Below are 20,673 nucleotides of genomic sequence, written 5' to 3'. Positions count from 1 at the left end.
CCAGCTTGTGATCTCTAAATACTACTTCCCTCGAAAGGAACCAGGGCTCCTTAGAAAATGGCTGATTGCAGGTCAGAACACAAGGGGTAGAACAGAAGAGGCGTTTGGAATGTTTTGAAACATCAACTGGCAAAGAGGCTATCAAGACTCACAGGGTGTCCCAACGACTCCAGAGCCAAGCTGAAGAGATTTCCACAGACCAGAGGTGGGATAATTTGAACATCCATAAGAATAATAACTATAATGGACTAAAGACATCAAATATTTAAATCCATGAGTTCATAATGACGCTCAATGTAATCATTTAAAAAATGAATTTGTCACCCTTGGTGAGTGTTGGAGATCCAGCTTATTATTTTGAAGACCAGTAAATAAAGGGCAAGAACGAAGCATTTAGCCTGCTTTTCCTTTCTGACCTGCACCTCAAAGGAACCAAATAGTTGATGAAGGGAAGTTTCTCCTCATGGAAGGACTCTAGCTAATAGGAGAGGAGAGAACGCTCAAGTTGGATGACTTCCCCTTGCAGCTTCTCATGAGTTAAGGGATCTAAGCATTGAACAGCAATGGCCACTTACGTCACACAAAGAAAGACAGCCAGACATGATTTGCCTCCTAATGAAATCCCACAACACCTCCTATAAGTTAGTCTTGCCAGAAAACGCTAATCAGAATCTAAGCAGGCTCTAGATTAGACTATCAATTTACCAGAAATACAAAAGACAGAGAAGCTTGTTGAGTTATACCACAGGGGTACAGTCAGCAAAATCCAAACTATGGGATACGGTAGGACAAGCGGTATGTTTGCAAAGAAAAGAAAAAGACATGGAGCGGGGAATCATGGATAAAAGAGACCTAACCAACGTATCAACTAATTGTACAGTGCAGTTTTAATTTTTACCCTAATTTAAAAAAATAAAAAATAACACTGTAATGGGGCTCCTGGGTGGCTCAGTTGGTTAAACGTCCGACTTTACCTCAGGTCATGATCTCACGGTTTGTGAGTTCGAGCCCCACGTCGGGCTCTGTGCTGACAGCTCAGAGCCTGGAGACTGTTTCAGAGTCTCTCTCTCTCTCTCTCTCTCTCTCTCTCTCTCTGTCCCTACCCTGCGCACACTCTGTGTCTTTCTCTCTCAAAAATAAATAAACATTTAAAAAAATTTTTTAAATGTTTGATAGAAACATCTCTGTCATTTGAGACTATTGGACATTTGGCACTGCTTGCCATTTGATAATATTAAGAAATAATTGTATATCTATTTTGTTGTAATGGTATTGTGGTTTTCTATAGGATATATATCTAGTAATATATTTATTTTTTAAGTTTATTTATTTATTTTGAGAAAAAGAGTGGGTGAGGGGCAGAGAGAGAAGGAGAGAGAATCCCAAGCATGCTTTGTGCCATCAGTGTGGAGCTCGAACTCACCAGCCATGAGATCACGACCTGAGCTGAAATCAAGAGCCGGATGCTCAACTGACTGAGCCACCCAGGTGCCTCTATATATAGTAATATAGTAAAGGATCTTATTTTGAGAGATACACACTGAAATGTTTATTTTATTTAATTTAAAGGTTTTTGTTTTTTTTAAGTAATCTCTATACCCATTGTGGGACTTGAAATCACAACCCCTTGATCAAGAGTTGTTTGCTCCACCCACTGAGCCAGCCAGGAGCCCTAGGCACTGAAATGTTTAGAGAAAAAAATGGTAAGAGGTGTGGATTTACTTCCATGGAATGCGTCATGGAGGTATGGAAGGGTTTGGTCAGGAATGATTTGATGGTTATTGGGCTGATGAAGTTTCATTATCTTATTCTAATTTTTAGCATATATCCAATATTCTATGTAATAAAATCTTTTACAAACATCTGCACTCTACAACTTAGAGATAATAACTATTAACACTTTGTAGGTTATCAGTGTCATTCCTTTAAAAAATTGATGTAGGATCATCTGGGTGGCTCAGTCGGTTGAATGTTTGACTCTTGATTTCTGCTCAGGACATGATCTCACAGTTCATGGGTTCAAGTCCCTCATTGGGCTCCACGCTGACAGTGCTGAGCCTACTTGGGATTTTCTCTCTCTCTCTCTCTCTCCACTCCTTCCCTGCTTGTGCTGTCTCTCTCTCTCTCTCAAAATAAGTAAATAAACTTTAAAATAGAGAAAGAAATCATTAAAAATTGATGTATATGTGCTTGTGTATTCTATAAAATTGGATCATACAATATAGATCTTCTTAGCAACCTGTTTCTATATTACCATAACAATAAATATTCTACTACTGGATAATTTTTAAAAGTCTTTCATGCCTCAGTGTGGCCGATGTGGTATTAAGCCCGATTTCCTACCACCAAGGCAGCCTGTGATCTAGGGGTGGGAGTAAACTTCACCTCTGTGACTCAGTTTGCTCCTCTCTATAATGGGAGGGCCCTTTCTGATTAGCAGCTGTACAGTTTCAAGGACGTAATATTCACTTTGCTGCCCATGCCTCCCTTCCAGAGGAGTCCTGGACTTGATTCTATCCTCCATACCTCTGAAAGACGGTGTCCTGCACACAGTAGGCACTTATCATTATATCAATGAGCTCCACTTCGGAACCTGGAGTTTATTTCATTATCATAGCATTACTGTCATTCACACATCTTCCTCTGGGCAGTGTCCCCGCCTCCCAGGCTGTATAGGGATCTCTCTGGGGTCCCAGAGCCCCCAGTTCTTCCCACAGTTGCACTGTGATTTATGGTTGCCTTTTTAGCTTCTCCAGCAGACCTGGAGCTCCTCAGGCCCCCAACACCTGACTGAGGGTCTGGCGCAGAGGAAGCTCTCATAAATGTGTTTCATTTCACTAAATAAAACATGAAAGAAAAGCCACCCAGAGTGCATGACCAAGAGTATGTGTGATTACTCAAACCCCAATCCAAATTCATACTCCTTAGGGACTTTTTATAAAATCAAGTGCCAAGGCAATTGACACTTAGGAGGCCAAATGGTTCCCCCCTTTCCTTGGGAGGTAGAGGAGGAGCCTTAAAGGGGGTGAGCCAGTGGGACAGCCAGGAGGGAAGGATCGAGTGTGAAGTCCTGGCTGTGGGGAGGAAAGGAAGCAGGGGGTAGGGCGCCTTGGCCCCCACCAGTCGGCTGTGCTAGGTGAGTCCCTGGGTTGAGAAAAGAGAGAGAAAGCCCCAGATGCCTTCCTGCTTTCCCATTTGGCAATCATGATTGCTCCAGACCCAGCGCTGCCCCTGCCCACTTCCTCCTAATATTCCCGCCTCTCAGCCTGTGGTCTGCTCTGGTTGGCCCTGGGCCTCACCCACACCCCCGGCCTCCCCCCTTCGGGCCTGTTTACCTGGTGTCCTACCAGACGCTGTGGGATGTGTACTTCCGGCCTCGCTCAGGCTGGGGGCCAGCGATATGGCACGGGGAGCTCTTTTGTTTCTGCTGTAAAGGAGGGACATCAGCTCAGATAGACTCCTGTTTAGCAGAGCTAATGAGCAGTTGTTGGGGAGAGGAATACCCTTGTCCAGTTTGCAAAGCCCACGGGGACACTCGTTGCCCAGGCTGTGGGACCGGAGCCCCTCCAGGCAGGATCCACGACCATCTAGGTGCCTGCTGAGTGACACAGGGCCTGGCTTTTTGCCGGAGGAGAGCTGGAGGGGGCTTGGAAAATATTTACTGAATGAATGAATGAATGAATGAACCCTGGTAAATAGAGCTGCACTAACCACTGAGGCAAAGTAGGAAGGAGCAACAGTTCTGAGGTCAGGCAGACAGACCTGAGTTCAAGCCCTTTCTCTGCCAGGTACTCACTGTGAGACTTGGGGACAAGCCACCTACAATGTCCTGGACCCCTGGTTCATAAACTGTTAAATGAAAGCAGAAAATTCTACCTTGTTTATGATATTTACACGGGGCGTCTGTAGAGCATGAGTCACATAATAGGCTTAATAAATGGTCACTGTTGTTAGTTTTATTTACTGACTCAACAAATGTGCATCAAGCACCTACTCTGTGCCACGTGCTTTCTAGGCACATGGACCAGATCGCTGAACAAAACACACCAAGACCTATTGCCTCATGGGGTTTATATTCAGGCAGAGGAGAGAGGCAATAAACAACAGATGAGTGAAGTAGCATGTTGGAAAGAGATAAATGCCATGGGAGAGAAAACAAGCAGAGAAGGTTATGAACTGAGGCATGCAGTGGGGTGGGCTGGGTTGTCATTTTATTTCATTTCTTCTTTTTTTAATTTTTTTTATTTTTATTTATTTCTAGGAGAGAGACAGCGTGAGCAGGGGAGCGTCAGAAAGAGAGGGAGACACAGACTCCGAAACAGTCTCCAGGCTCTGAGCTGGCAGTCAGCATGGAGCCCGACGCAGGGCCCGAACCCACGAGCCGCGAGATCATGACCTAAGTGAAAGTCTAACCGACTAAGCCACCCAGGCGCCCCGCATTTCTTCTTAAATGTGGGGGCATCTGGGTGGCTCAGTCGGCTGAGCGTCGGACTCTTGATTCGTCTCAGGTCATGATCTCACTGTTTCTAAGTTCGAACCCTGTGTCGGCTTGGTGCTAATGGTGCAGAGCCTGCTTGGGATTTGCTCCCTTTCTCTCTGCCTCTCTCCTGCTCTCTCTCAAAAAATAAAATAATAAAATAAAATAAAATAAAATAAAATAAAATAAAATAAAATAAATAAAATAAAATGTTTATTTACTTGTTTTGAGAAAGAGAGAGAGAGTGCAAACAGAGAGGGGCAGTGAGAGAGGGAGAGAGAGAATCCCAAGCCCCTATTCGGGGCTTGATCTTGCAAACCTCGAGATCATGACCTGAACATAATCAAGAATCAGGAGCTTAACCCACTGAGTTACCCAGTCACCCCCGGATTGTCATTTTTTTTTATTGTATTGTTATTTTTTAAGTGTTTACTTATTTTTGAGAGAGAGAGTGAGAGAGAGTGTGAGCAGGAGAAGGGCAGAGAGAGAGGGAGACACGGAATCTGAAGCAGGATCCAGGCTCTGAGCTGCCAGCACAGAGCCTTCCATGAGACTCGAACTCAGGAGCTGTGAGATCATGACCTGAGCTGATGTTGATGGCTTAACTGACACAGTCACCCAGTTACCCCTGGACTGTGATTTTAAATAGGGTGTCAGAGTAGGCTTCATTAAGAAGGTGGCATAGGGGCCTTTGTTGGAGGTGAGGGAGGCAGGTGGGCCAGGATCTCAAGGAACAGTAACCCAGGCCTGTGGAGAGCCGGGGTAGGGGTGGGGTGTTGCCTGCAGTGGTTGCAGAGGAATGAGCAGGGAGAGGAAGTCAGGGGTAGGAGAGGGGTGAGAAGAACAGAATCCCGGTGCCCGAGCCGGTGCCGGTGGCAGGGGTGGTGGTGAGGGGTAGTCAGATTCTGGGTGTATTTTAACGAGTCCGCTTGGTTTCCCAAGGGGTTGGATGTGGAATGTGAGAGGGAGGGAGGGTTCCGGAGGATTGTGGGGTTTGAGCCTGAACAAGTGGAAGGATCAGTTGCCCTGATGGTGGAGGCTGCAGGTGAAGCAGGTTTGGGGAGGAGATCAAGGGGTCAGGTTTGGATGTTTGTTTGTTTTTAAGCTTATTTATTTTGAGAGTGAGAGAGAGAACACACATGCGTGAGGGAGGTGCAGGGAGAGGAAGAGAGAGGCTCTGCACCATCAGGGCAGAGCCCAATGCGGGGCTCGATCTCACGAACCTTGAGATCGTGTCCTAAGCCAAAGTCAAGAGTCAGATGCTCAACCAACTGAGCTCCCCAGACGCCCCCCGTTTTCGATGTATTAAGATACAGATGTCAGTTAGCCACACAAAGATATTTAACAGGCTAGTGACAGAAATTTGGGAGTTAGTACTGCTACGATTTTTCCTCCACTCTTACACTTGGTCCTGACAGCAGCCGGTGAGAAAGGCAGATTGTTTTCCCAGCTTCACATAATGGAAGTCCTACCAGAGTATATGCCCTTTCGAAGAATTGAAAACAGGCGTTCAAACAAATACTTGTCTGTGAATGTTCACGGCAGCAGTATTCACCATAGTCAAAAGGTGGAAACGACTCAGATGTCCATCAGTGGATGAACGGATGTATAAAATGTGGGATGCCCATTCAATGGAATATCATTCAACTGTAACAAGGAAATCTCAAGAACATATTAGGTAAAAGAAGCCAGTTGCAAATGACCACATAGCGTATGATTCCATTCATATGAAATATCCCGAATACGTAGATTTACAATTAAAAAAATTTTTTTTTACTGCTTTATTTATTTCTAGGAGAGAGAGAGAGACAGCGTGAGCAGGGGAGGGTCAGAGAGAGAGGGAGTGACAGACTCTGAAACAGGCTCCAGGCTCTGAGCTGGCAGTCAGCACAGAGCCCGATGCGGGGCTCGAACCCACGAACCGCAAGATCATGACCTAAGCGAAAGTCGGACGCTTAACCGCCTAAGCCGCCCAGGCGCCCCACAATTTTTTTAAAAGTAGGCTCCAAACCCAACATGGGGCTGCACTCAATACCCTGGGATCAGGAGTGGCATGCTCCACCAACTGAGCCAAGAAGTCACTCCCAGAATAGGGAAATTTAAATCTATAGAGACAGAAAGCAGATAAGTGGTCGCCAGGGGTTGGGGGAAGAAGGAAACAGGGAGTGATTATTTAATAGCTCCAATATCTCCTGTGCCAGTGATGAAAATGTTTTGGAACTAGATGGAGGTGATGATTGTACAGCATTGAAAATGCACAAAGCGTCACTGAATGATAACATTTCAAAATGGTGGACTTTAGGGGCCCCTGGGGAGCTCAGTCGGTTAAGTGTCCGACTTTGGCTCAGGTCATGATCTCCCGGTTCATGAGTTCGAGCCCCGCATCAGGCTGTGTACTGACAGCTCAGTGCTTGGAGCCTGTTTCGGATTCTGTGTTTCCCTCTCTCTCTCTCTGCCCCTCCCTGGCTCTCACAGTCTCTCTCTCAAAAACAAATAAACATTAAACGAACCAACCAACAAATAAATAAATAAAATGGTGGGCTTTAGGGGCACCTAGGTGGCTCAGGTGGTCAGACTTTGGCTCAGGCCGTGATCTCCTGGTTCATGAGATCGAGGCCCACCTCGGGCTGTCAGCACAGATCCTGCTAGGGATTCTCTCTCTCCCTCTCTCTGTCCCCTTCCCCTGTGCTCTCTCTCTCTTCTCTCTTTCACAAATAAATAAGCATTTAAAAAATAAGCATTTAAAAAAATAAATAAAATGGTTAACTTTATGTTATGCGAATTTGACCTCAGTAAAACAAGCAAACAAAACCTCTGAAGCACCTAACCCCTGGCTCCCGTGGCTCCCTGCCCCGTGTGCTGACTGCCCGGGGCCCAGCAGTCTCCGACCCCTTGGAGCGGAGTAGCCAAGAGAAGCAAAGGGATGTGTCCCCTGCAAGATCAGTTTAGAGCAACTGGATTGCCCAAACCCCAAACCAGGAAATCTGGTCTGACAAGCATAGGATTCACATCTGAAATCAGCCCTGCCCTAGACAACCTGTGGCTGGGGGTGGTCAGAGGGAACCTGTACTTCCAGGTCTGATTGGTTCTGCTTGGGAAGGAAAAGGGGGGGTGGGGGGAAGCCAAACCTTTGTATTTAATCCTTTGGGGTCCAAGGCTCCCAGAGCCAGGAGGGACTTTAGACAGCATCCGGAAGGAAATGGAAGCTCTGAGCAGATAGATCTCTTCTCCCAAGTCACACAGCCTGTACATGGCTGGGCTCAGTCTGGGAGGAAGGGCACCCGTGTTTATATAGCACTGGCTCTTGTTCAGGTGCCTCAGCGGAGTTCTGTGACCCACCTGCAAGATATATGTTAGTGGCTCCATTTTGCCAAGGAGATTCAGGGAGGCTTAGTGACCAGGCCAACATCACACAGTTATTAAGGAACAGGGCTGGGGGAGCCCTGGCTGGCTCCTGTCTGTTAAGCTTCCTACTCTTGGTTTTGGCTCAGGTCATGATCTCATGATTTGTGAGATCGAGCCTCATGTGGGGCTCTGCGCTGACAGCACGGAGCCTGCTTGGGATTCTCTCCCTGTCTCTCTCTGCCCCTTCCCCGCTTACACTCTCACTCTCTCAAAAATAAATAAACTAAAAAAAAAAAAAAGGCAGTGGCTGGCAGTTGAATATGGGTCTACCCGATTCTTTACAATCTGTAAGTCTTGCTAGGCTTTTGTCTGTCTTGTTCACATGGGTATCCCCAATGCCAAGAGAATGAATGAATGGGTCACACCAAGGTCTTTCCATTCTTCCGTCCCTCCTTGCAGACTCACCCCGTTCAAAGTTAACAAACGCTCTGGGGCGCACTAGCACAGTTGCCATGGTAACTGAACTCTTAGAACTGAGAGACAACAGCTACAGTCGATTCAGGACAAAAGCAGCAGAGCTTCTCCTGCTAAACTAGGTAAGGCTTTTCTGTCCAAGCTGACAAGGGTTAACACAAACCAGCCAAGAGTGAGAAGATATTTGCTAACACATCTTTAACGTCACTGAGCGTGGTTATTGACTAAGGACCCTTGGTTACCCACCGCTGTCACCTTCACCACAGATGTGTGGCTTAAAAATGGTATCGATTGAGGACATCTGCCTTTAAGTGGTAACGAAATTATAACCCCACTCTACCACCAGTGCCTGGGGTCAGCCGGAGGTAACCACCGCTACCTCAACAGGTTGATAGCATTTTAGGTCAAAGCAGGAAACTTGCCAGCTTTGCTAAGTAGTAGAAACCTATAGCTTTTGGACTTTTCGAAGTACTGAAAATAACTTAAGACCCTTCCAAACAAAACAAAATAAGGAATGACAATGAAGAAGTAGCCTCAGCTCTTTAAAAAAAAAAAAAACCTTCAAAGAATTGATTATTATGCAAATGAATGAGAAAGCCTGAACTGAAGGGAGGGCTTTTTAGGAAACCATAAATTACCCAAATCGATCCATGAAGGCAATTCAATTCTTTTTTTTAATGTTCATTTAAAAAAATTTTTTTTAATGTTTTATTTATTTCTGAGAGAGAGAGAGAGAAAGAGAGAGATAGAGGCAGTGTGAGCAGGGGAGGGTCAGAGAGAGAGGGAGATACAGAATCCAAAGCAGGCTCCAGGCTCTGAGCTAGCTGTTAGCACAGAGCCCGACACTGGGCTCAAACCCACGAACTGTGAGATCATGACCTGAGCCGAAGTCAGACGCTTAACCGACTGAGCCACCCAGGCACCCCTTAATGTTCATTTTTGAGAGAGAGAGAAAGAGAGAGAGAGAGAGAATGAGCGAGAATGAGCGGGAGAAGGGCAGAGAGAGAGGGAGGCACAGAATCAAAAGCAGGCTCCAGGCTCTGAGCTGTCTGCCCAAAACCGTACGTGGGGCTCCAACTCACGAACCTTGTGATCATGAACTTTGAGATCATGACCTAAGCCAAAGTCCGACGCTTAACTGACTGAGCCACTCAGGTGCACCAGAATTCACAACCATTTTAAGGAGTGATAAATAAAAATATTACTTAAATGCTTCAAGATCTTAGAGACAATAATAATAATAAACCTTACATTTATTCAGTCCCTACATGGCAGCTACGTTCTAGCTGTTGTATTCATTCAATTCCCACAATAATCCTATGAAAAAGATAAATTATTGTCCTCCTTTCAGAGATGAAAAGACCCAGGCAAAAAGAGTCAAATTACTTGTTCCAGGGCTACACAATTGTAAATGGCATATCCAAATATGAACCTGGTGAATTTAGTTCCAGAAATTTACTCTCTTAACCACTATATCAGGTCAACTCTTCCAAATGCCTTTTATGAATATTACATATCAATACCCTGATCTGTCAAAGATAGCAGAAGGGAGGAACACTATAGACTAGTTTTATTTATGAATATAACAGCAAAAGTTGTAAGCCAAATTTTGGCAAACAAAATCCAGCAAAAAATAAAAAATGTGTATGTACCACAACCTAGGACGGACATACCAAGAACATAAGGTGGTTCAATATTAGGAATATCATTGATATTATTCACCATATTAATAAATCATTGAAGAAAAATTGTATGATTATTACATAATGCTGCAAAGGTATTTGGCAAAGGTCAAAATCCAAAAGCCTAATTTAAAAAGAAAATTTCTAAACAATAGGAAGGGAAAATATGTTCTTAACATACGAACACACACACACACACACACACACCTCAAGCCAAAAAGCTTATTTGTAAGGATAGAATACCAGAATACTAAAAGCTTTCTCCTGAAAGTCAGGACCAAACAAGGATCTTCACTCCCATCACATAAACAATTTTATTTAAAATTGTTCCAGAGGCACTTCCCAATGTAATTAAACAAGTGGACAAAGAAACAAGAAAGAGGTTGAAAAAGAGGAGATATGATTATTATTTATAGATGATATGACAAAATTATATCTCAGAAAACATTAGAAATTCAACTAAAAACTGTAGCACAAAGAGAATTCAGTAGGTGTTTAAATACAAATTTAGTACACAAAAATAATAGGCTTGGGGTGTGTAACTAGTCAACGGAGTCCCATTGAATGTGAATTCGAGCCCCACAATGGGTATAGAGATTACCTTAAAAAATGTTAAAAAAAAAATCAGTAGCCTTATTATATATAAAAAAGATTGGTTTGAAAATATAATGGAAGACTTACATTTTGACCCAGAAATTCCAGTTCTGGGAATTTATCTTACCAATATGCTTGTATATTCATTCATTCATTCATTCATTCATTCATTCATTCAGCCATTATTACTCAGTACTTATTCATTCCACATTAGATCCTCTTCTGGGTGCCAAGAATGGAAATGAGTAAACAAATTGGACAAAACGAAACCAAAACCCAAACCAAAAACCTTCCAATCTGGTGTAGGAAGCAGGTAATAAACACAATTGTGAAAGTAAATGATATACTGTGTTAGAGGGTGGTAGTTGCTAATAGAAAAGAGTTGAGCAGAATAGGGAGCTTGGGGATGCCTGGTGGCCCGGGGTGGAGGTACGGAGATGAGCCACGTGCATATGGGGTAGGAGGAAGGGAGCGACGACCCTGGGGGGTGGAGTAGTGTGTGCACACAAAATGAGTCTTGTCTGTAACAGACAAAGATTCAAAGAGTAAGCATTCATCTACGGAGGACCAGTCAACAGACTAAGGTACATCTACCAGAGGAATGCCACACAACTGTTCACAAGAGTAAGGAAACTATGGGGCGCCTGGGTGGCTCAGTCGGCATCTGACTTTGGCTCAGGTCATGATCTCGCGGTTCGTGGGTTCGAGCCCTGCGTCAGGCTCTGTGCTGACAGCTCGCTCAGAGCCTGGAGCCTGCTTCGAATTCTGTGTCTCCCTCTTTCTCTGACCCTCCCCTGCTCACGCCGCCTCTCTCTCTCTCTCAAAAATAAATAAAACACTTTAAAAATTAAAAAAAAGAGTAAGGAAACTATGAAGTGAGATGGAAAGATCTGCAGGATATGTTGTTGAGTGAAAAAAAAAAAGGAGAAAGGAGTAGAATACATTATGTGGTGTGCTACCTTTGTGTAAGAAAAGGAGGGAAATCAATATTAGAAAGATATCAATTCTTTCTCAATTAATTTATAAATTTAATGTGGGCTTCGTCCCTCCCTCCAGAAAAAAACCCAGAAAAGCTAGCTGTTAAGAGCTAAACAAATTATTGGGGTGCCTGGGTGGGTCAGTTGGTTAAGCATCAGACTTCGGCTCAGGTCATGATCTTGAGGTTCACGGGTTGTGGCCCCGTCAGCTGTCAGCACAGAGCCTGGAGCCTGCTTCTGATTCTGTGTTTCCCTCTCTCTCTGCTCCTTCCTTTCCACCCCTACTTGTCCACTGTCTTTGTCTCTCAAAAATAAATAAACATTAAAAAACAAAAGAGCTAAACAAATTCTTTTTTTTTTTTAAGAGTAATCTCTATACCCAACGTGGGGCTCGAACCCACAATATGGAGACCTAGAACTGCATGCTCCACTGACTGAGCCAGCCAGGTACCTCTAAGAAAATTCTTTTTATTTTTTATTGATTTATTTTTTTTACTTGTATTTGCATTTATTTTATGCAGAATTCACTCCCAGGCCATCAGTTTTTGTTTCTTCAGTTTCTTCTGGGATATCCTTTTCTTCTGCACAACTTCCTCTTCTGGTTTAGAACCCTCTGCTTCTTTTCAGTAAGAATCATCTGAATGTGTCCAGGAGAGCTCATGTATGGGTTAATCCGACCACGAGCCCTGTAAGTTCTACGCTGCATCTTGGCACTTGGTTCACCTGGATGTGCTCAAAGACCAGAGACTCTCCATCTAAACTCTCAGGTTCAGCATTACACTCTGCATTTTTAAGCAGGTGCAGTAAAAATTCCGCACTCTTTTTGAGCCACCAACCCTGTGTCCAGCCCCTCTGCTTGCCTGGGCACACCTACCAGCTCCACTATTGTAGTGACGGAATGGCCCACACTGGTTGCGCAAAGTGACATCTTTCAGATACCCAGTGGCTTTTCAGATATGCATCCCCCTGGTGGCTTGGGCAGTTTCACGTGTGTTCTTAAAGTGAACACGACGATTCGAACCTCTTGGTTTGCATGATTTTGTTGGGTTTTCTGGGTCAAGTGAATAGCAAATTGTTTTCAGAGATCACCTCAGGCCACTTATGGGAAGAGGCTCTTTTTTTTTTTTTTAGGTTTACTTTATTTCTTTTGAGAGAGAGAGAACGAGCACCAGCGTGAGTGGGGGAAGGGCAGAGAGAGAGGGAGAGAGAGAGAGTCCCAAGTAGACTTTGCCCTGTCACCTACAGCCCGATGCAGGGCTGGGTCCCACTAACCATGAAATCATGACCTGAGCCAAAATCAAGAGTCAGACACTTAACCTACTTAGCCACCCAGATGCCCCCCACCCCAAGAAAATTCTTTAAAAAAAATTTTTTTAATGTTTTTTAATTTATTTCTGAGAGAAAGAGAGAGAGTAAGCGGGTAGGGGAGGGTCAGAGAGAGAGGGAGACACAGAATCTGAAACAGGCTCCAGGCTCTGAGCTGTCAGCACAGAGCCCGACGCGGGGCTCGAACCCACAAACCGTGAGATCATGACCTGAGCCGATGTTGGACCCTTAACCAACTGAACTACCCAGGCGCCCCAGAAAATTCTTAAGAAGAATAAGAAGAGGGGCTAGCCGAACCAGATGTCAAAACATACTGTAAAACTATGGTAATTAAAAATACTTTTTGTTTGGGAACATGAATAGACAGATCAGTAGGATAGGATAGAAGGTTCGGAAACAGACCCCAAAACACACAGGAAATAAACACAATAAATCCTTCTGAGAATATAGAGTAGTCATCTGGAAACAAATGCATTTGTACCCTTCGTGCATTACTTACCCTAAAATAAACTTCAAACAGCTCAAAGATATAAATTAAAAATGTGAAACCATTAAAGTATCAGATTTAAAAAAAATTTATAATCCTGCAGTGGGATGGGTTTATTTAAGCATGACTCAGAACCCAGAAGTCATCAACTTTGACCACCATAAAATTTTTTTAAATTTCCACAGAAAAAAAATAACAAAAATCAAAAGACAGTAAACAGAACAATAATATACGCAACACATATGCAGACAAATCTCCGTGGCATAAAAAGAATTCCTATAAATCTAAGTGCAGGACTAAAATCCTATAGAAAAGCATTCCCGGCATGTGAACAAAAAGTTCACAGGAAAGGAAATTGACACAGCTCTTAAATAGATTAAAAGATGCGAGGGGCGCCTGGGTGGCTCAGTTGGTTGAGTGTCCAACTTCAGCTCAGGTCATGATCTCATGGCTCGTGAGTTTGAGCCCCGCATTGGGCCCTGTGCCAACAGCTCAGAACCTGGAGCCTGCTTTGGATTCTGTGTCTCCCTCTCCCTCTGCCCCTCCCTCACTCACACGCTGTCTCTCAAAAATGAATACATGTTAAAAATTTTTTAAAAACCCAACACAGTGAGGTATCATTTAGACTCAATGATTAGCAAAGATAAAAGTCATCTGATAACATACCTGGCTCATAACTATTGTTGGACAGGAGTGATCTGGGTGGAGACAAATTCTCCCTTGAGTTGCTGGTTAAGTCACTGAGCTTCAGGGCCTGGAAACCTGGTTCTTCCCTCTGTGCCAGGACCACTGTGGGAGGGACCCAACCTCAGCCTCGCTCAGCAAGGATGCTCATCCCGCCACTCCTCTTATTCTTGGTCACTGCCCCAAATACCATCCGCTCTGGTCATCTCTTTTTTCCACACTGCTCTGTCATTCCTTAACGACCCACTGCATCCTACCTTCCCAAACCGTTTTACCTGGTCCTTTGGTAAGGCCGGTTCTTGGTCAACAAAATTGCCTGCTGATTGCACAGATAGGGTTTAACTCTGGGGCCTGGCAGGTAATGAGAATGTATGAAGTGTGAAGGGCTAATGGCCAGGGGTGAACACCCATGTGCCCACTGTGAGTGGTTAACGACACTGACAAGCTGGAGAGCCCACGTGTCCTGAGCCAGCTTCATGCAGGGAACATGGACTCAGTCTGGTCAAGTCTTTAGTTGTTTCAAAAGAGGCACGATACCCTTCCACACTGCTGGTGGGAACATGAAATGGTTCAGTGTTGTTGAGACAATTGACCATTCCTCAGAGAGTTAAACACAGAGTTACCCCATGACCTAGCAATTCACTCCTGGGTATGTCACCCAGAGAATCGAAAAGAGTTCCCACAAAGACGTGTATGTGAATGTTCACAGCAGCAATATTCAGAATGCCCAACAGTGGAAACAACCCAAAAGTCTATCAAGGATCAAATGGATGAACAACATGTGGTACGTCCATCCAATGGAATACGATTCAGCCATAATAAGGAGTCAAGTCCTGACATAGGCTATGACATGGATGAGACTTGGGAACATGAAGTGCTGTGAAGGAAGCCAGACACAAAAGGCCACTTCTTGTATGATGCGGCTCATATGAAGTGTTCACAACAGGTAAATCCCTAGAGACACGATGATTGATTGTTGGGGCTGAGACTAGAGGGTAGATAAGGGGAGACAGGGAACGATTGCTACTGGGTACAGGCGTACTCTGGGGGATGGTAGAAGTGTTCGAGAATTAGGTAATGATGACAGTCGTACACTTTACAAATGTGTTAGCAACCTGGGCATTGTACACACTAAAATAGTGTACTTTATGCTATGAGAATTATATCTCAGAAACAAACAAACAGATAGAGGGTGGCTTAGTCAGTTGAGCGTCCAACTCTTGATTTTGGCTCAGGTCATGATCTCATGGCTCGTGAGTTTGAGCTCTGTGTCGGGCTCTGCCGCACAGAGCCTGCTTGGGATTCTCTGTCTCCCTCTCTCTGCCCCTCCTCCACTCACTCTCTCTCACACACAAATAAATACAAAACATTAAGAAAATAAAACAAATAGAAAGAGCCCTGCAATCTGAACCTTTGTGAGTAACCTCCTGATAGTTTTTATATTGACTTAGTTTTTTGAACAAGCGAAGCATGGTGGGGCTTGGCCTGCAGACCAGCAGTTTGGAGCCTCTGTCTGAACAGAAGCCATGCTCTTCTAATGAGGTCACGGCTTCCTGGCACCCCTCCCCAGTGTACCTTTGCCCTCATTCTTTGCCATTCTCGCATCTGCCCGAGGCTTCCTCCAGGCCATTATCCTTTACTGTCCGGAAAAGACCCTGTCTCCTCTGACGTTCTTGCCTCACCCCTTCATCACAGCTTTGGGCCCAGACTTGCTTTCTCTTTCCCTTCCTCCCCAGGCCCACGCGCAGGGCCATACAACAGACCGCCTCCTGGGCTCAGCTCCTTGCCCTCCGCCTCACCCTGTCATTCCGCCTCCCTCCTTCCACAGGCCAAAATGTGGACCTCGTTGCCTCACTCTGTGTCGTTCCACCCGGGGAGCCCTCTCTCCCTCTGCGGCCCCTACTCTCCAGCTCTTTGTTCATTGCAGTGCTCACACTTCCTGTTCTCTTACCCTCAAGGTGGTCTTTGACTCCACTCTTCCTGTCTTCACTTCCTTCCCTCTCCTGTGCGGCTTCCACAATCCCCCACCCTGACCGCTCCCCTGACAACCTCCTGACTTCTCTCCAGCTGCACCTGCCTGGAAACCCCAACTCCAGCTCAGTCTGGTTATTCTTCCTCTCCTTGGGCACACCAGGGCCGTCGGCTTTGCTGGAGAAAACCATGTCACCGCAGCGCCTGGTGCCATTCATGCATGGACGTCAACTCTAACAAGGCCTCCAGTACTACACACCGAGTGCTCCGCCTTCCTTATGGGCTCACCCGGCCGCCCTCCACGGTGGCTACTTAAAACCCTCTCCAGTCTCCCCAGACCTCTGGCTTCCCCTTCTATCACACACAGAATCTAGAAGCCCTTGGCCAAGGATTCTCCCATCGTCCTGACATCAAGGGTCTCCCTTAACCTCACCCACTTATTGCCTCCAAAGGGAAAACATGTCCTTTCTCCATCTGCTGGGGTCTGAATGTTTGTATCCTACAAATTTCATATGTTAAACCCTAATACCCAATATGATGATATTAGGCAGTGAGGTTTTTGGGAGGTGATTAGGTCATGAGGGTGAAGCTGTTGCGAATGGGATCAGTGTCCTCGTAAAAGAGGCCCCAGAAGGATCTGTCGTCCTTCCTTCCAGCGAGACGGTGTGGAGCCTGGACTCCCAGCTCCCAGAATCGTGAGAAATACATGTTTGTTGTTTGCAAATCACCCAGCCTATGGTATGCTGTCACAGCAGCATGCACCGCCTAAGGCCAGTCTTCCCCACTGTGCTGGATCCCAAACCAGATTCCACCTTCGGCTCCTTGATGTTCTCTCGGGCTTCTCTGATGTCTCCCCACTGATTCCTTGCCAAGAACAAACAAGAGTCCTTACGTGTCCACCTGCCTCCCTCTGCCCTGTGTCCTTTTCCAGCAACGAGCCTCTTTCCCTCCTAAGCCAAAGCACTTGTTGAAAGAGTTGTCTACACTGCTGCCTCAGTCTCCTCATATACTCACTTCCTCCCCAAAGCAATCTGGCTCTTGCTCCTGAGTCTACTGAAATTTTTCTTGCCAGTCATCATCAATCCCCTAATTGCCCAATATAACTGACGCTTCTTTTTTTTTTCTTTAATTAAAAAAAAAAAACTTATTTAGGGGCACCAGGGTGGCTCAGTCGGTTAAGTGTCCAAACTTTGGGTCAGGTCATGATCTCATGGTTAGTGAGTTTGAGCACCGCATTGGGCTCTGTGCTGACAGCTCAGAGCCTGGAGCCCGCTTCAGATTCTGTGTCTTCCTCTCTCTCTGCCCTTCCCCTGCTCACGTGTGCATTCTCTCTCTCTCTCTCTCTCTCTTTCTCTCTCTCTCTCAAGAAGAAATAAACATTAAAACAATTTTTTTAATAAAAAAATAATAAAGGAAAAACATTTATTTTTGTGACGGGGGAGAGAGAGAGAGAACATGCACACAAACACAAGCAGAGGAGGGGCAGAGAGAGAAGGGGCTCGAACTCACAAATTGTGAGATCATAACCTGAGCTGTAGTCAGAAGCTTAACAGAGTAAGCCACCCTGGTGCCCCTCTAACCAACACTTCTTTTTGTTTGTTTGTTTGTTTTATTATTTATTTATTTATTTATATTTATTTATGTTCTAACCAACACCAAATAAGTCATGAGCTTATTTGGCTCCTCAGTCACAGTGAACTAACCTCCTGTAGACCTGCCCTATAGCAGGAAGCATGATAGAGGGGCTGTGGGAACTCACCACAGAGACATTTCATTCGCTCCAGGGAGGGTCAGAGAGGGCTCCCTGGAGGAGGTGACCTCAGGGCAGAGCATGAATGTACGCGTATAAGTTGGCCAAGGAGAGAAGGGGAGCAAGGGTATTTTAAAAAGTGGGAAGAATCCCAGAATTTGTGAAACTGCTAGAAGTTTGACATTCTTGAAGTTGAACTGGGAGACAGATTATGAAGGACTTTGAAGGTCATGGTAAAGAGTCTGCTGTTTGGGTTTTATTCTGGAGGCAGTGGGAATACATAGCTGACCTAAAGGAGAGGTCAGCAAGCTTTTTATGTCATGGGCCACACAGTAGGTGTTTTGGACTGCTGCAACTTTTCACCTCTGCCCATGAGAGAAGCCACAGATCACCCAGAAGCAAAAGAGCGTGACTGTGTCCCAATAAAGTTTTATTTATGCACACAGAAATTTGAATTTCATATAATTTTCATATGTCACAGAATGCCATTCTTCTTTTGAATTTTTTCCAACCACTTAAAAATGTAAAATCTAGGGTTGCCTGGGTGGCTCAGTCCATTGAACACCCAACTGGTTTTGGCTAAGGTCGTAATCTCACGATTTGTGAGTTCAAGCCCTGCATTGGGCTCTATGCTGACAGTCTGAAGCCTGCTTGGGATTCTCTCTCTCCCTCTTTCTGCCCCTCCCCTACTCACACTCTCTCTCTGTCTCAAAAATAAATAAAAATTAAAAAAAATTTAAACCAGTCTTAACTCACGGGGCCCACAGGCTAAAGTTTGCCAACCCTGATGGAAAGCAAGGGGATGATGTAATCAGAACTGGATTTTAGATGATGGATCCAAGTGGGGATGCTGCCAGCCAGGGGGACCAGTGAGCAGACCGGGGCAGCAATCTGGGAGAGAGGATACACACTAGGGAAGTGGCGATGAGGATGGAGTTGGGTGGGTGGATTCGAGAGAGTGCACAGAGATGGCTTAGAAGCCTCCCTTACCACACTCCACTTGGGGGAATAATTAAATAGGATTGGTGTCTTTTCCAAAAATAACGAGGCACTGAAACGCGAGGGTAATGGCAATAGGCATCACCACTGTCTCCACGAAGGAGAATCATCCCAGACTAGTTCTAGATAGATGTCCCCAGAACAAGTGGTAGGGGGTTTCCAATACCAAGGGCCCCCAGTTGTCCAAAGTTCCTGTTTGGGGGAGCGCTTACATGTGTCATGGGCTATGGACTAGGTCATTGGTCACATGGAATACTTTGGAACCTGAGCAAGGCCTCGAGACAGAAAGACATCATTAGCTAGGCAGCCAGTGGGTGGTGTGCAGGCATCTGGTCACGAGAGACCCTCCTCTGAGGTCAAGATGCAGAGCTCATGGTCTTCCTTGACACGGTGAAGGGTGGTGGGTGTCTCATGGTCCTAGGAGTGTGTGGAGGCCAGGCACCCATTGAGGGTTCCAACTCCTTTTCTTCTCCTGCATCAGGAAGGATCCTCTAAACTCATTCTCATTCTCTTTTCCCGCCTGTACTCCCAGATGTAATCTCCTCCTCCCACCCAAGCTGAAGCCTGACACATTGTCTCTTCTCTTTCCAAGCGACTGTTGATGGATAAACACAATGTCCGTCCCCATTCAGGGCTCCCTCCAGTCTCATTACCTGGCTCATACAAATCAAAACTCTGGTTCTCTGCCTCAGCACTTCCCACCGCAGGATGGGAACATGGCCCTCAGATCTCCTTGCCCCTGACACCCTGCCCACTTCATCCAGACAAAATGTCTATGAAGTCAGTGGTAATCACCTCTGGGAGATGATCAGCATTTCGTGTGGATGTTGGATTTCTGAGCGGCACGGTTCTTACTTTGACTTTGTCACATGTGGGACCTGCTTGAGATTTGTGTGATGAAGTCAAAAGGAGAACATTCAACATTGCTGAGTCACATTCAGCTGTTCAGCAAGGAATGGATTAGAGTGATGGGCCACAAATCTAATCTGGGAGAAGCGAGCCGTGAAGATAGGGAAGGGGATGATGACCAGTTAAAAGATGAGGGCTGGTGGCTTAGGAGTCCCAAATGCGAGGAAGAGTTGTCATATCAGGAGACTAAAAGGAAAGAGCTAGAAATACAGTTGGAGGAGGAGGTCTAAGACTGGGGTGTTAGACATGGAAGTTCCAGAAGATGTGCTGTACATGCTAATGACAAGGTCAAGGGTATGACAGAGGTAGCAGGTGTGAGACTGGGGCAAATTAGGGGATGTTCAGAACCACATGGGATTGGGGTTCTTCGTGATGAGGGGTGACCTGGGTGGGCTTTGGGCAGCATGGGGCATGATGGGCTCCTGTCCTTTACACGTGCTTTGGATCCCTTCTCTTCTCTATTAAAACTCAACCCATAGATGATCTAACCCAATCCTGTGCCTTGGAATACTCTCTGCCAATGAGTCCCCATTTTTATCACTAAATGTGTCCCCACCTTGGGCCTTTGCCGGGAGTGGTCATTCCTTAACACCTTCAGGGCTCTGCTCCAATGTCACCTTCTTAGAGTAGCCCTCCCTGACCTTTTTGACCCAAATAGCTCCTCCCTCCTCTCTGTCCCTTATTCTGCTTTGTTTTGCTTCATACACATCAATATACTTTATGTAAATCCGTGTATACGTGTTTATTTGATGATTTTCTCTCTCCTCTGGAATGGGTTCTGTGGAGGGCACCTGCAAACCCCTACCTTTTTCACTGCTGTATTGCCATACTTCAGACTACTCCCAGCTCATAGCAAGGGCTTATTAAGTATTTGCTGAAAAATTAGATACAAGAGAGAAGGCTATTTTATTTGATATGGGCTTCAAGAGCTCATTCTGAAAGCCAAAGCCTGAATATTGGCCATTGTGTTATATGCGTTCCCGATGTGGCAATTCTAA

At 45.4% G+C, this 20,673-nt stretch overlaps 1 long non-coding RNA gene across 1 annotated transcript in view; it reads left to right on the top strand.

Moving 5' to 3' along the window:
• Positions 1-8,364: 8,364 nt before the first annotated feature.
• The window catches only part of LOC144226446 (uncharacterized), a 14,202-nt gene continuing 1,893 nt past the window's right edge, over positions 8,365-20,673 (top strand). The window contains exons 1-3 of the long non-coding RNA XR_013333641.1: positions 8,365-8,418; positions 11,915-11,996; positions 12,177-12,347. This is a non-coding gene — a long non-coding RNA (uncharacterized LOC144226446). The remainder of the gene's footprint in view (positions 8,419-11,914; positions 11,997-12,176; positions 12,348-20,673) is intronic.

Source organism: Crocuta crocuta, unplaced genomic scaffold, assembly GCF_008692635.1.
Source record: "Crocuta crocuta isolate KB4526 unplaced genomic scaffold, BGI_CrCroc_1.0 scaffold143, whole genome shotgun sequence".
In the NCBI taxonomy this organism is placed as follows: domain Eukaryota; kingdom Metazoa; phylum Chordata; class Mammalia; order Carnivora; family Hyaenidae; genus Crocuta; species Crocuta crocuta.
Note: the sequence above shows the minus strand (reverse complement) of the source record. Positions and strands in the feature narration are given on the sequence as shown.